The sequence below is a fragment of the Gadus morhua genome, chromosome 3 (assembly GCF_902167405.1).
Source record: "Gadus morhua chromosome 3, gadMor3.0, whole genome shotgun sequence".
NCBI lineage: Eukaryota > Metazoa > Chordata > Actinopteri > Gadiformes > Gadidae > Gadus > Gadus morhua.
In genome coordinates, this window is record NC_044050.1 from 2,716,296 (window position 1) to 2,729,669 (window position 13,374).

The 13,374-nt window shown below is 40.3% G+C and overlaps 2 long non-coding RNA genes across 2 annotated transcripts; one reads left to right on the forward strand and one right to left on the reverse strand.

The window, feature by feature from the left end:
- Positions 1-8,230: 8,230 nt before the first annotated feature.
- On the reverse strand, positions 8,231-9,378 carry LOC115539729 (uncharacterized). The gene is made up of 3 exons (XR_003975998.1): positions 9,322-9,378; positions 8,906-8,971; positions 8,231-8,701 (listed from the first exon to the last, which is right to left on the reverse strand). It is a non-coding gene; the product is annotated as an uncharacterized LOC115539729 (long non-coding RNA).
- A 38-nt stretch (positions 9,379-9,416) lies between these two features.
- LOC115539728 (uncharacterized) lies at positions 9,417-11,278 on the forward strand. Its single transcript, XR_003975997.1, has 3 exons — positions 9,417-9,472; positions 9,705-10,806; positions 10,922-11,278. It is a non-coding gene; the product is annotated as an uncharacterized LOC115539728 (long non-coding RNA).
- The last annotated feature ends 2,096 nt before the right edge of the window (positions 11,279-13,374 follow it).

Below are 13,374 nucleotides of genomic sequence, written 5' to 3' on the forward strand. Positions count from 1 at the left end.
TTGCTTTACCAGAGCCCCGTTGGCCAGCATGTTTCCAGGTCCATTCAGACAGCGTCTTGGATGGACCTGGAATACAGACACTGTTTCCGCCTCTCACGACGTGGACGAGGGGTTGGGATTTGAGAGGCACATTTTTTTGAAAAAATCAAAAAAATCCAAATGGTATTTTAAAGATTGAATAAAAGGTAACCTAAATCCATGGCTAACATAGCCTACTACAATGAGGGTACATCATATATCTGTGGATTAATACTTACGTAATGTTATCAATGGTTTGTTAATGCGTATTTAACACTATTTAATGTTGAGTAATGATTGGTTAGGCATTAAGTTTACTTAGTTAACTATACTTACTATAGCATTAACTAAGCAGAACAGTTAGTTGTACTTAGTTGATACTTATCTTAGCATTAACTAAGTAAAACTAACTGTAATGCTTAGTTAATGCTAAGATAAGTATTAACTAAGCATTACAGTTAGTTTCACTTGGTTGATGCTTAGATTAGCATTAACTAAGGATAACAGTTAGTTTGACTTAGTTAATGCTTATCAAGCATTACGCAAGTATTTAGGAATGGTTAGTTAGCTATGAGTTATTAACTAAGCATTAACAAATAGTTTATCAATGTACCCTTATTGTAAATTGTAAGTTGTAGATGAATAGGGAAAAAATGCTGAAAAGGGACAAAATATCTATGGCTTTTATTAGAGGGGCAAATAAAAAATAAAAAACATAAAAAAAATGGGGAGAAAATTTAAAATAAAAATCCAAAAGTAAAAAATGGATAATATTTATTATTTATTAGAAAAAATAGAAAAGACGAAGACAAAACATTTAAAACATTGGGTAGTGCTAAAAAAAAACCCCATAACTATGGCTTTGTTTAGAGGGGCAAATCCATAAAAAAAAAAATGGGGAGAAAATGCATTATTTATTAGAAAAAATATAAAATTAAAAATATATATTTAATATTTATTATTTATTTGAAAAAATAGAAAAGACAGACAAAACATTTAAATTATTGGGTAGTGCTAAAACCTGCGAGCCAAACGAGTTAACCAGTTACAGAAGGAAATCTAAACAGAGGCACTCATTATCGGAGTAGTACGTGGACAGAATTTGCACTTTGATATCAGTGGGATTAATGTCACGAATGTATACGTGATCAATTGTTGTGTCGTTTTCTGTTGTTGGCGAAGAGACAATTTGGGTGTAACCTTGCTGTTGCATGAAATTTTCTGCAGATTTAGAGACAAGGGCATTGTCGTTGAAGTCACCCATAATTACCTTTCCTCCTGAAAGTTGGTTAAAGTGTTGCATTACCAAAGCGAGATTTTGTTTGAATAAGGCGAGTTTATTTGATGGCGGTTTGTACAGCACAATGTAATTGTAATTCAAAGGCTGAACATTAAACATGATGGCTTCCAAGTCACTGCATGGCATGTGTATAATGTTACAAGTGATGTGGTCTTTGTGGTAGTAGCCCACTCCACCGTGCCGTTTGTTTACCAAGTCTTGGAATTGGGTCATGTTATGGTAGGATTGGGACCGGAGTTTGTGATTAAAAGTCCAACCTGGCATTTCAATGGAATCGACTGAGGTGTTTTGTTCCAGCCATGTTTCTGTCAAGCAAATGATGTCAGCACTCAAGATTCTCTGGTCATGTTTAAGGTCTTCCATGTGTTGACATAGACCTTGAATGTTGTGGAGGCATATTTTGAGGGTTGAAGTTATTTCTGCTGGTGGAGTTGCAATGAATGGTTCCATTTTTTGCAGGGAAATGTCGATATCTGGTTTCGAATAGAAGGCTTTGGCTGCGTAGTCTTGAATGATAAGGTTTTCCTCACACGTTACTCGGCTTAATGCTACATATGCTTGGCCAGCTGCAAATATCCTTTTAAGGGACACTACAGCTCTTTCTAAAGTTAAACCTTGAACTTTGTGTATGGTACAGGCCCATGCTAGGCGTAACGGGAATTGGCGTCTAGATCCACCAGTCATTACTTTGTCTTCCACAGCATCTATGGGTGTTGCTTGTTGAAATTGAGGCTCAAAGCATATAGACCTACTCCTCAGTTTCCTGCCGATTGTGTCATTGTCAAAGTTAACCAAAATGGTTTTGGGAAACTGAACGTTCCCTTCAAAGGTGATTTTGCAAACGGTACCAAATACACCATTGACCAATCCATCTGACAGATCTATATTTTTGATGAGCATTACGCGAGCTGATGGACCAACGATTAACGTTCTGCTTAAGCATGTCTGACTATCAATTTTTGGATTATTTCTTCTTGTTACTTCTCCTGTGGTAGGGTTTCTCTGAGTATCTTGAGCTTTAATTTGCACCAAATCCGTACACGTCTTGTGTAACATGGCGATGTTATGGGCTGCCACTTCATCGTTTCTGGGGAAAATGTGAAGGTCCTGTGTCAGTTCCCCCTCGCCTGTCTCGCGTTGTCTTAGCAAGACTTCATCTCGCTGGTAAAGATTGTCTCCTTTTCTGTGTTTTCTAAGACGATTTAATGTTTCAGCAAACTCTTTGTTTTTTTGTCGCATTACCTTTGTCAACTCAATGTGAGTGAAATGATTGTTCCACAGATCGGTCACCAATTGCTCGTGGTAAAGAGGTGTTCCCTTTACAGGGCCGAGCTGGAAGAAGTCACCAACTGCCATGATCGATACATTCCCAAACAATGCATAATCTCCTTGTTGCTTTATTTGTCGTAGTCTGCCGTGGACATACGTCAGGATTTTATGATCAACCATACTCACCTCGTCCAAAATGAGTATTTGTAAGTCTTTCATGGTGGCTCTTAACGAATTGATTCTTTCATCTCCTAGAGGTTGATATGGCAGTTTGGCAGTGGTAGTAATAGCAAAGGTGCTGTGTATTGTGCTTCCGTTGATATTATATGCTGCTACTCCTGTAGGAGCAGCTAGCAAAACATGAGTGTCGTCTGGATTAATGGACATTCTTGCAAAGAGTCTGCATGACTCGTAGTACACAGCTTTAATCAGGTGGGACTTTCCCGTGCCTGCTCCCCCTGAAATGAATACGCGAAACGGGTCAGGGTTTTTGCCATTGACTTTGTCAAGGCACCATGCGCGGATTTTGTAAAAAATTCGAGTCTGTTGTTCGTTTAATGTGCGCATAATGGACAGACCTTCAGCTCTTTGTATCGAGTGTGTGGGAAATTCTTTAGACAGTGTTGCCTTTGTGTCCGACTGCAAGTCAGGTATGGCTTCTCTTTCATTTTGATTTGTGTCGTTATTGTTAGACATCTCCTCCTGACATTCTAATCGCTCCAACTCAGATTCAGGGCAAAGGTCTGCCCATGCCTCGTCGTGAGACCCGTGGTGCCCTGCAACCTCTTGGCATCTGTCGAGCTCATCTGCATCTACTTCAAACAGGGATCTGTTCAAATCTACAACTTCCTTAACACTTTGCGTTGTATTGCTGCTCTTAGTGATGGAACCGGTCATGTAAAACTGCTCATAACTGTTGTACGGTGGAGGTTTTATCTCATCTGTTGAATAATGAGGCAAAAACAATTGTAGCAAACTTTGGTAGTGCTTTTCTGGATATTTGGTTTGTGAGAAACGAGCGTATCTAACAACAGCATCAGATCCCCTAGTTTTCATCTTAACAAAGCCAGTGTTTTTCTCCAGTTTAACAGAGCCCTTGCTGTGCTGCTCTTTCCCGTACAGAACTCTGTATTTTGAAACAAATGTGGCTATACAAATATCATGGAAAATTGCGCCCTGGGGGCGGTTTTTGTAGCGGTCCGTTATGCTCGTCATCCATATTGAGTCTGATGATGTGTCACCCTGTTCTGCTTTGCTTTGAATGACACTGAGAGGAAAACTCATTCTGACGGTATTTTCACCAGTAGGGATAAATGTGACCAGTCTTGAGCTTTCGTTGAGATGCATGTTTGTAACTCGATAAACACTTTCTTGAGCTGAGACCTCGCGATTGTGGAGAAAGACACTTCCCAATTTATTGAGTGTTTGTTTTGCATCTAAATTTCCATGTTTTTTCATTTCATTTTGAGTATGTTGTAACAATAAGCCCATGTCTTGTTCTGCTTTTGAGATGTAGGATATTATGTATACTACACAAGCAAAAGCATCGCAGACATATTGTATGTCAATGTTGGCATCCCAGCAACGCAAAAGGTCTTTGTTGTATTGATTAACGTAAACATCTGATGGGTTGCGTTTGTGTACAACCGCGTTTTTATTGGTTGTCAATCGGTAGGCATTTTCAAACGTTTCCTGGGTGATGTTAATGGAAGCAAATAGCTGATCCACAGTGTCAAAGGTTAGGTCTGGACTTGAAAGAGCATGTTTGACCCTTGTCATGACACTTTTAGCCACCTCTTTTTCTTTTCGCATTTCTAATATAGAGATGTCTATCGGATCAGCGTCTGTTACCTCCTGGTTCTCGTCTGTTTTACTTCTGCAAAGAAAGGTGTGGTTGCTTGGAGGACGTGGAAAGTTAAATCTGCATGTTGTGCCTTTTTTCCTACAACTCTTTGAGTGCTTGGAGCTGTGTTTTTGAACGCTGGAAACAACTTCATGCAATGCGTCGGTTGCTGGCGGGAGTTCACAACTGATGTATTTATCTATAAATTGTGTGACTTCTTGGTCTGTGTTTTTGCCTATTTTCGGTGCATTTTCTACCCAGAACAGACAATGTGTATGGGGTGAGCCGCGTTGTTGGAATTCAACTCTAAAAAATGTCTCGATAACTTTACCAATGGGGTTAGCTGGTGACTTGATGACGTCATTTAGGAAAGTCTGAAACCTGTGTTGGAACATTCTTGCCGCGGTAACCGGATTAGTTTTGAGTAAATTGCACCTCTGTGACCAGTCCAGGTCGTTGACATTTCCCTGTATTTTCTGTAGTCTCATGAAAACATCGATGAGTTCAGTCCAGCGTAAATCAGCACATGAAAATGAACAGAACCAAGTAGGGACACCAAGCTGACGAACGTTAGCAAATAGATTTTTCTGTACACCTTGCCAAAAAACTGGAGTCCCTCGGATTGGTTGAAGGAACTTGTAACCGAGATCGGTTTTTAAGATATTTTGTACATAGTCTTTGTTTGAAAGCATGGCGGAAGTTATAGCCAATGATTCCCCTGCATGGTAACCTTTTCTCAATGCTATTGACACCTTGGAAACAACCTGATTGACCTCAGATAAATATTGAGCATAGAAAATGTAGTCCAAGTTGCTGCTAAACCTCCCATCAGCATTTAGGATTTGTGTGTTGATGTATCTACTGAGAGTGAGCCTGTGGGGCCGTGCATCATGAAATGTACCTGTCCCTTTGGGGAAAAGAGTTGGGAAACATTTTGCTTCATTACCCTTATCTGTCAGCAGCCTAACAGGACTGTTGCCTTCAGCTGGAGCTATTGATAAAACACTTTCGAAATGCTGATCAAATATTTCTTGTGCGATATCAATAGGTTGCAAACATGTGTCCAAGAGTAACCCGTGTGTTTGAGTTTCATATATGTGGTCAGCTTCTTCATCATCCGACACCTGGTCTGATTGAGTTGTAATGTCACTGCTTTCAGGTGCAGATGGAGTGTCATTAACTGGGTTGCATTCTTTCAAAACAGAACATGCATCTTCTGGCAAGGGATTTTCCCATTCTGCGTAAAGTCTATGTCCTTATACCATTTATTCATGTCCTTTAAACATGCCATCGCATTTTGGATTTTTTGAGTGTGCACATATTGATACTGATAATGCCCCTTATAAGTAAGTTTTCTTTTCAGTTTTATTCAGATCATTAAATCCTGATTTTCTAGCCTTGGGAGAACCGAAGTGACTACATCGCTGTTTGATGGAACGCAAGTCACCGGCCCATGGACAGAATTCTGAGAACCTCGTGGCAATGCCACAAGTCGCATAAAGGGAATATTCAATGCGCACAGGTGTTGTTCTAATGAGTTCAGTGTGCCTAATTCGTCAGGAATTGGATCTAATGCCATATTGTTCACAGCGCTCTCCTGGGGAACCTTACCACTGAGTAACTTGGAGTTGCAACTGAAACATATCCACAATTTACCAGCAACTGTCTGTTTTAGTGTGCATGGCGATAAACATGCGTTATCACATTGATGGAGATATTTTGTGGTAATGCATTGTTTTGCAATTGCTGACACAGTTGAAGCCTTGGATTCATATGAAGTTATGTCACATAATCTAACTTGTTTACGGAACAATAATCTGTGACATACACAACAAACATGTTCTGGTCCATGTTTGACCTCTTCTTGGAAGAGCTCAATTACAAAGTCAATATTGTGTTTTAAGAGGGTTAGATTAAGTCTCCTTTGACAGTTTCTTTCAATAACAGAGGGCTTATAAGCCGGATCGTCTCTGTATTTGATAACAATACTTTGTATCACCTGGTTACGATAGAAAGGATTGATTGCATATTTTTCGATATTGCTGTTTATTACCTGTTGTTTGAACGGTTCATTATTAGCATATTTTTCAATACTGCGGTTTTTTACTTGTTGTTTGAATGGATCATTGTTGGCATATTTTTCAATACTGTGGTTTTTTACTTGTTGTTTGAATGATTCATTATTAGCATATTTTTTGACACTGCTGTTTTTTACTTGTTGTTTGAACGGTTCATCATTGGCATATTTTTCGATACTGCTAGTTTTCCGATTTGCTTGATACTGTTCATCACAATTATATCTTTGTTGTGTTTTTAGCTTTTTAACATGCCTATATTCTGTGTCCTCAGCATATGTTTTATTTTTTCTTAGATTATGTACTTTATTCGTAAATTTTTTACGTGGTGAAACAAGCTCTGCATTGGACATTTTGTGCAACGTTTCACAGAAGCTAGTTAAACTAAAGCATGCAAGAGAGGTTTTTTCTTTGACACATGCAATTGGTTCATAATGGCTTTCGTTGCAGTGTTTCAGATATATAGCTTTTCTTAAAATCGGCTCAATGTTTGCTGTAAACTTAATCCATTTCTGTTGACTGTATGTGTAAACATCAACACAGAGCAAATCTGCAGAAGCTTGTATTTCCAACTCTGTTGCCCAAGATCCAAAATATTTCATTTTTGTGTCCCTGAGATATTGCTCCACAGAAGCAAATTGCCTTCTTAGACAAGTAATGTAATGAAGTGGATTATTTGAGACGTGATTCACTACAGCCTTTCGAAAGGCCTTGTGATGTGACTCGCAACCACTCAATACAGACGAAAGAGAACGAAAGAAACAATTACCGTCACCTTCAATGGATGTTGTTTGGCATGGCTCAGGCTGTGCCATATCGAAGGTTTGTACAACAATATTTTGATCTAAACTTGGTACGATATTCAGTTTGTTGCAGATCCTGTTTTTTTCCCTTAATGTCAATCCCGTAAACATTATATTGGGGCTATCTGTTACAGAAATTAAACAGACATCTGATGCACCCTCTGTGTGAATTGGAGGATCACTGTCAATGTTTACAGTTGTGTCACATGTAGAAGTGTTTGCTACAGGCTGCACAGTTTCAAGGGAAAAAGACGTGTTTACTGCAAGGGAATTTCTATCTGTTACCGAAAGGACACAGAGATCAGAGTCACTGTCAGTGTCCAAAGTACCGTCATGTGCCGAAGTTCTGGCTTCAGCCTGTGCAGTTAAAGCAGTAAGTGGTGAGTTTACCTCAACAGCTTTCACACCAGTGACTTCAAACACTTTGTTTGGGGCATGTGGATGATTTTGATATAAGGAATTGACAAGGTTCTCAATATGCTCATATAACTCATACACAGTAGCATAGTGCGCTACTATGCTGGTTCCATCCGGTGCAACCGAACCCCAAGTACTACGAGAATGAGGATCGAAAACTGCAAAAGCAGTTTCGACCTTGAAAACGGCACAGACACTTCCTTGGATGTTGAGCAAGCATGTGTCTGTCTGCAGCAGTGTCTTCTGAATAGCCTCTTCTAAAGGCATGGCTATGTTTTGCAAAGAAGCGTCATAATCATGCTTTTGATCAAGACTTCCAGTGAGTGTATCAAAATATTCCAAACTAAATAATTTATTGTTTAATTTGCAGTGTCTGGGTAACTCGGAAATGAAAATATGCCCACTGGTTTTGGCTGCACTGATTTCCTTATTTTCTAGCATAGATGTGTACAAGCCATGACCTTGTTTTAGAATATGATGAATGTTCTTTTTTTTCCAATTGAGAACGCTATGGGTGGTGTGGGTCATAATCGCCGCTATGCCATTTGTAGCACACTGCTTACCTGCATTTTCCCCGAATATGTGGCTGCTCTGGTCAAACGATCCTTGAAGACACCCAGGGTTGTCATAAGTCACATGACTTGATGTAGCAGCTCTGGCAGGTGCAAATTCACAGGGTGCCTAAAAACACAACAGTAGTTCAATCAAAAAGGAGTGTAACCAATAGTTTATATCGAAATTAACAAGGAATTCATAAAAAAGGCTAGGAATCAATCAGCTGTAGTTCATGGCCGTGTATAATGGGAAAACGGAATTGTACATGAAATTAACATTACTTTAACTAATTTCCAAGATCTAATAAATGGCAGGAAAACTCACAAGGAACAGGGAATAACATGTTAAAAATAAGTACCTTCTGATTGCCAAGTGTTACATGAGGATCTTCAAGCTGGCCATTGTCCTCAGGCGGGCTCTGCTGAAATGACAATTCAGTGTTTTTAAAAGCATGTTGGTTCCCAGTAAGTAATTTGAAAATGTACATAGTATGGGCAAATTAGTCAGAACTGCACACTTACACCATATCAATGTTTTAAAAGAATAAACACATCAAAACAAAATGGGTCTCTTAAGCTGTGGCTTTTCCCGTTGGTATACCATTTTTCCACTAGTAATTACATACCTGCTGACTGCTCGCAGTGACCTCAGGTGCTGGTTCAAACGGCTCATGGTCCTCAATGTGTGTCATCTGCAATCACAAACATTACGAATGTTAAAAAAATGAGGGTTTACCCCTACATGCAAACTCATAAGCCATAGAAAAGGGGACATTTGGTGTATTGTGGTGAACAGAATTAAGGACAAAGAAAACTTTTATTTCAGTTCAGTTAAAATAATTAAAATGAGCACAACAAGTTCATCAGCCAACCTTCTTGACATTTCCAATTCATAGTGTGTAGATATTACCAAGAACATGTTAAAAACAGTTAAACTATGTTGATTGTAATTATGAAGTAAAAATGTAAATGTTTCTAGATACTGATCCTGGAACAGATTGATTGCTTATTTGCAAATCATTTTTTATATTGTTGTCATTACCTTGGTTGAACATCCCAAGAAGCTGGTCTCATTGGCTGTTGGTTTATCAGCCTGGGCAATCACAACTTTTGGCCCCCAAGGTGTTGGCTCCTCGTGTTTTCTCTGTCCAGAGACAACCCGAGCAGTTGGCTGGTTCACCTTCTACAATGAGGTAAGGGAGCAAAATTATCAGGAGAGATACAATTGTATGAAAATTGAAAAGTGGGCAGTTCAAAGAACTTACTGCTAATGTAGTTTATTTAAAACAGTAACAAACATAGTGTTGTGCACGCCTGTATTTTGTGGCGCTACATACAAATTTAACAACAAAACCCAAATATTAAATTATTACAAGATGCTCTCTTTTTCCCCCATTCCCTTACCTCACAAAACTCTGTTTGAAGAAACGGCCACTCATCAACACACAGAGTCTTGTCATCCCCCTCCGGTTGAGCAAACTGCAAAGACATAGTAAGAATTATATGTACATTACAATTGAGAAATGGAAACCCAAAATTACACTTTCTTAAAGGGAACTTAGAGAAAATATCAAAAGAATAGAGAACCGCACTCTATTCACTGAATGTGTTTAATCATTACATGTTGTATGCAAATTACCTTGCTCGAATGCACAAAGACGCTGCCCTCCAGAGTGGCTGGCACAGCAGCTTCTGGAACAGGTCGAGGAGGAGGTAAGCCCTCCAGAGTAGCTGGTACAGCAGCTTCTGGAACAGGTCGAGGGGGAGGTACCAGCTTCGAAGGTTTGGCAATCCTTGCTGGAGTTTGAAGTGCCTGGAAAATAATTGTAAATCATTGGCAAAACAATACCTACACAGAGAATGTTGGACTATCTCTTGTGTTAAAGGCGAAATCAGAAAATAGTTGTTCCTGTGTTTCAACCAAAAAACAAGTACATATTTCACTGAGAAATTACCAACCTCAAGGCGGGCCTTCTTTCCTTTGGAGACCACAGCCGTGGTTCCATGTGCCACCTTCCGTTTCTATCATAATGGAAGAGAACGGAAATGATAACAGTTAATGAAATATAACACTTTTATCAATGCAACTATCTGTACCATACAATGTAAAGCTTGTCATATAGGATTACAGGCGCTATTAATATGTATGCACTCACAAACAGTTAATATTAAAATCACACAAATTACCTTTGAGCGATTCCCCATGGTAGCATACATGGGGACGTCAAGGTTGGATGGAACAATGCGATCCATTGCAGCCAACTTGTCAGTGCTAAACCGGATAGGGTTTAGCACGACAAAGCACTCCCTCAGGACCTGAGGAGGCACACAAACCTAGAAATAAAAAACAGAATTGAGCCATTGACCATTTGCCTTGTCTAATAGGAATAGCATTTAAATGAAACAACAAATGTACGCATCATTACGGTTTGATTTCCTTTCAGCTATCATACCAATGTACAAACCTCATGAGGAAGGATCCGCACGGAAGACTGATCCCAGTCCTCAGGCGCATCCCAGGACTCAGGTTGGCTGCGCTATAAACACATAGGGAGAATTAGTATTCAATAAATGTGGCCTAACTAAAACTAAAGCTCTTCAAAATTGTATAACTTTTACCTTTCCGCGACGTACGACGACAGTTTCCTTGAAGGGGTCAAGGGGACGTGGACGTGAAACTTCTCCCTTCACAACCACGGTAGTAGCAAAGGGTCTCACAGTCGGGGGTGCCTTGGGAGGAGACACAGGCGGAGGTGTAACAGGCAGAGGTGACTGTAGCTGCCGAAAGGAGAAGTGCCACAGAAGCTTCGCGAGAAGCGGCATCCCCAGATCGTCACTCAGGTGGATCTATTATAATGAGAAGCACGGGTTATTATTGAAATAAACTGCTTTTGCCGTATAAAAATGACATGACATGAATTTCTCACGTGCCAAGTTATAACACGACTTACCCCATCACGACTCCACAAGGCACGTGACTCCAGCGGAAAGCGGTCAGCTGTGACGCAGTACTTTACACCTGCAGAAGAAAACAAATATTAAACCATACACTATATACATATTTTACATGTGGTACCAAGAGGTGGTGTTGATACACTAAAAGCTTTCCTACAAAGATATTCTATACTGACATTATCTCTTAATCATTTTTACATACCGTTCTTTGCTGCAACGCGACGAAACTCCTCTCGAAGGAATTGTTGCGGTGCCAATTCACTCGCCAGCCGGGGAGGGAAATCGAGCACAAACACCTGATCCGCACAAAAGTTTTGGATTACACACTATACAATTCTGTTAAATAGTCTGCCTTGAAAATACACTTTATTTTGTAACACAAAAACTACCTTAGGCCATCGACTCCGGGTAGCTCTCAGAAGTCCATCGAAGGCAACTCCAGCCGCTTCGATGCCGGGCGTCGCCGTGTTGTTGCTTGGAGCCAGCAAGCAAACGATGTCGGGGGTTCTGGGGATGTCTGCGTTCAGCAACTCAGTGCGGAGCTCAGCGGCAGACGCCCCAGGCGTAGACAGGAACCCAAACGAAAGGCAACCGTCTGGCATCCTCACGTAACGGTCAACCAACGCACGCAGATGCGAGTCGCCCACAAACAGCACAAACTATAAATAAGGACAAATAAAAAGTTGTCATTCCACTCCAAACATATTCCACAGCTAAATTATACATTTTCTGAAAGGTCTTTGACAAGTTTACCTGCTTAACTGGAGACTCAGGAGGGAGATCCAATCGATGGAACTTCCCAGTGAGGGCAGAGACAGGCCAAGACTTGACACGGTGACGTGTTCCAGTGCCACGCACTAATAAAGAGACAAATTCAACGCAAAACTAAAATGAATAACTTATCTCGAGCTGTTGATCTAAAAGTCAAACATCACACATTCATGCAATAGAATTCTGAGGAATATAAATGAGTTGAAAACATTATTGTATCTTTACGACTACATACCAGGGAGGAAGCCTCTAGCCAGAGTCGTTGCCATCGGAAGAATCGTCGTCCTCCTCACCTTGGCTGCAGCCGAAGCGCGCGAGGCACGAGGCATCTAATGATTTCACAATAAGAAAAATAGAATGCTTCAAAATAGGTACAAGATTTCCCTTTACAAATAAACATCAAGAAAGGCTGCATGTTGAAAACCCCACCCTGTACAGAGATGTATTTATGTTATTATAACCATGTGTTTTCATATGAAATGAACATTAAACAGAACAGATAGGTGCAATAAATACACACATGACCAACAGCACAGCATTTAAAACACATTGCATATGGTGGACAGAGGTAGAGTTTAGACTGTCACAATATTAATCCGTGGAAAGGAGAGCAAAGGGGTCTATCTGAACAAAGATGTCTCAAGCAGAGAAAATCCGATCAGAGTGGGCCGAGCCGTGCGTCGCTGAGGATAGTGATTCAACTCGCTAAGCACCATAGGAGTATGCCACGCCCACACCCCGGGTTTTGCTTTATATAATGTGTTTATATTGTATAAATTGCTGGAGGAAACCCATCGCAAACTCAAAAACATCTGATATTGTTTCATATTTACACAAATTGCCCATGCAAAAAGGAATGTTTCTCAATTCGCGTTCTTTTCTGTACTGGTGTGCCTGCGTTGGGACCGTCAAATATCCCAGGATGCATTTCGCATTCCTGTTTGAAAATATCAGTGTAAAAGCTATAAAATAGGCTATATAGGGACATTTTAAAAGTATAACAAAGATGGAGGCCTATTATTTACATACTATTTTAAAATGAAAGAGGGGTTTTGCTTTATATAATGTGTTTATATTGTATAAATCGCTGGAGTGCGTCGGTGCTGACGAGTCATTCCCTGTGTGCAACTCGCGAAGCACCATGGGAGTATGCCACGCCCACACCTGTACAGATGTTGTAGATGTGTTTCTCTGCTCTTAATACCCAGGCCCCCAGGATAGGCATATACTTCCGCAATCCACCCGTGCTCAGAGGCCAAGCCTGGTATTGCAGCTGTTTTAGCTGGGAGTGGACGGGGGTCCGTCATTTCATGTGGCCCAGAAGTAGATATCGCCGTCCACTCCAATACAAGTGGGGAACAGGATTGTG